This window comes from Schistocerca piceifrons, chromosome 6 (genome assembly GCF_021461385.2).
Source record: "Schistocerca piceifrons isolate TAMUIC-IGC-003096 chromosome 6, iqSchPice1.1, whole genome shotgun sequence".
NCBI lineage: Eukaryota > Metazoa > Arthropoda > Insecta > Orthoptera > Acrididae > Schistocerca > Schistocerca piceifrons.
Window position 1 is genome coordinate 234,085,935 of NC_060143.1, and position 3,262 is coordinate 234,089,196.

Genomic DNA, 3,262 nt, shown 5'->3' on the forward strand with positions numbered 1-3,262 from the left:
ACATAGAATGAACGGTTGGGCAAGCATAGGTATAACTTGAAGTGGCTTGGTTGTGCCACCATTGCCTCGGTTGCCTGGTCTCATTATTTTTCGTAATTGTTGTCAGATGTATGGTCACAGTTCCCGCTATATATTCTCCAACTGATGTTTTACTTTTGAAAATGACGACGTAGTTCGTTGAAACCGGTAATGTAACTCCTTTTTTTAAACAAAAATTTTGTGTATGCTGACTATGGCTTCAGGCAACGGCCTTGCCGCAGTGCATACACCGGTTCCCGTGAGATCACCGAAGTTAAGCGCTGTCGGCCGTGGTCGGCACTTGGATGGGTGTCCATCCACGCGGCCATGCGCTGTTGCCATTTTTCGTCGTGCACTCAGCGTCGTGATGCCAATTGAGGAGCTACTCGACCGAATATGTAGCGACTTCGGTCAAGAATACCACCATAGCGACCGGGAGAGCGGTGTGCTTACCCCACGCCCCTCCTATCCGCATCCTCCACTGAGGGTGACACGGCGGTCGGATGGTCCCGCTAGGCCACTCGTGGCCTGAAGACGGAGTGACGATGGCTCACTATTGTAGTGTAAAATAAACATTTAACTTATCTGGAGGTATTGAGTTCCAGAAGAGTTAATCACGGTGCAAGTTTCCGATACCTTCGTTTTCCTCTCACTGATGGTAAGACCAAAGCGACGACATGCAGTTTTAAAGCAACTGACTCACTGTTGTAAGTTTTGAGTTGGTAGAGCAGGAGACGCAGTGTCATCGGTTTACTGTAGTTCTGTGGCCTAGGTAACCTGGTACGTCTTTGTGAACGAAATCTTGGCAGGGTGATGAGATGTCCGTCAAAATGAAACTCCTTCACCAAAGAAGACGAAGTAAATATTCTTGAATTCCAATCAAGAATAACTGCCAAGATGAGAACCATAGAAGTAGATATCCTCGGTGTATCAAAGCAGCTTAAATCACTTACTAAAGGCAAGGCCTCCGGTCCAGATTGTATACCAGTCATCTTACTCACAGAGTATGCTAATAAAATAGCTCCATATTTAGCAATTATATACAACCACGCGCTCACAGAAAGATACGTACCTAAAGACTGAAAATTGCTCAAGCCACACCAATACCCAAAAAGGGAAGTAGGAGTAATACGCTGAATTACAGGCCTATATCAGTAACGTCGATTTGCAGTAGGGTTTTAGAACATATACTGTATTCGAACATTATGAAGTACCTCGAAGAAAACGATTTATTGACATATAGTCAGCACGGATTCAGAAAATATCGTTCTTGTAAAACACAACTAGCTCTTTATACTCATGAAGTAATAAGTGCTATCGACAGGGGATGTCAAATTGATTCCATATTTTTAGATTTCCAGAAGGCTTTCGAAATCGTTCCTCACAAGCGTCTTGTAATCAAACTGCGTGCCTACGGAGTATCGCCTCAGTTGTGCGACTGGATTCGTAATTTCCGGTAACAAAGGTCACAGTTCGTAGTAACAGACGGAAAGTCATCGAGTAAAACAGAAGTAATATCCGGCTTTCCCCAAGGAAGTGTTATAGGCCTTCTATTGTTCCTGATGTATATTAACGACATAGGAGACAATCTGAGAAGCCGTCTTAGATTGTTTGCAGATGATGCTGTCTTTTAACGTCTTGTAAAGTCATCAGATGATCAAAACTACTTGCAAAATGATTTAGATAGGATATCTGTATGGTGCGAAAAGTGGCAGTTGACCCTGAATTAGGAAAAGTGTGAAATTATTCACATGACAACGAAGAGAAATCAGCTAAATTTCGATTACGCGATTAGTCACACAAATTTGAAGGCTGTAAATTCAACTAAATACTTAGGGATTACAAATATCCTAAATTGGAACGATCACATGGATAATATTGAGGGTAGAACAAACCAAAGAGTGCTATTCGTTGGCAGAAAACTTAGAAGGTGCAACTGGTCTACTAAAGAGACTGCTTATGCTACTCTTGTCCGCCCTATTGTGAAGTACTGCTGTGCCGTGTGGGATCCGCATTAGGTGGGGCTGACGGATGACATCGAAAATGTACAAAGAAGGGCAGCTCGTTTTTTATTATCGTGAAATAGGGCAGATAGTATCACAGACATGATACGTGAATTGGAGTGGAATCATTAAAACAAAGGCGTTTTTCGTTGCGACGGGATCTTCTCATGAAATTTCAATCACCAGTTTTCTCCTCCGATTGCGAAAACATTCTGTTGGCACCCACCTACATAGGGTGAAATGATTATAACGATAAAATAAGAGAAACAGAAAATTTAAGTGCTCGTTTTTCCCGCGTGCCGTTCGAGAGTGGATCGATAGAGAGACAGCATGAAGGTGGTTCATTGAACCCTCTGCCAGGCACTTTATTGTGAATAGCAGAGTAATTACGTAGATCTAGATGTAGATGTAGAATCTCAGTGCCTTGGTTGTTTGCAAATGATTCACCCAGCATGGCAGACATGAACAGAGTGAAAAGTGTGGGAGTAAGAACACAGCCTTGTTTTAAATCCTGAGTGATTTACAACGAGTCCGACGCAAAGTTACCGCGAAGAATCTGCCCAGTCATGCCGTGATGAAGATGCTCAACCAGTTTCACATAGCATTAAGGATATCCAAGGTGTCTCAATACTTTCCTCTTGTCAGATCGAGGTACTGAATGAAAAGTTTTGTCTAGGTCATAGAAAACTAAATATAGAGGTATCTTTTGCTCTCTGCGTTTTGTCTGGCGTTGTCTACCACAGATGATCATATCTGTTGTGCCTCTGGAGGTTCGGAAATCACAGCGAGGTTTTTTTTATACTGAAACAAGCACTGCGTCTTCGGGCCACAAGTGGCCCACCGGGACCATCCGACCACCGTGTCATCGTCAGTAGAGGATGCAGGTAGTAGGGGCGTGTGGTCAGCACACCGCTCTCCCAGTCGTTATGGTGGTTGTCTTTGACCGGAGCCGCTACTATTCGGTCGAGTAGCTCCTCAGTTGGCATGACGTGGCTGAGTGCACCCCGAAAAATGGCAACAGCGCATGGCGGCCCGGATGGTCACCCATCCAACTGCCGGCCACGCCCGACAGCGGTGAACTTCGGTGATTTGACGGGAACCGGTGTATCCAATGCGGCAAGGCCGTTGCCATACTCAAACAAGAAAGATATGTTAAAATTTGGACACCGGATAGAACTTACGCTCGCCGCTTGAGCAGCAGGAGTATACAAATTAGTGCCGATTGTCTGCTCCTTAGGGGG

At 44.5% G+C, this 3,262-nt stretch overlaps 1 pseudogene; it reads left to right on the forward strand.

The window, feature by feature from the left end:
* Window positions 1-241: 241 nt before the first annotated feature.
* On the forward strand, window positions 242-359 carry LOC124803604 (annotated as a pseudogene).
* Window positions 360-3,262: the final 2,903 nt, after the last annotated feature.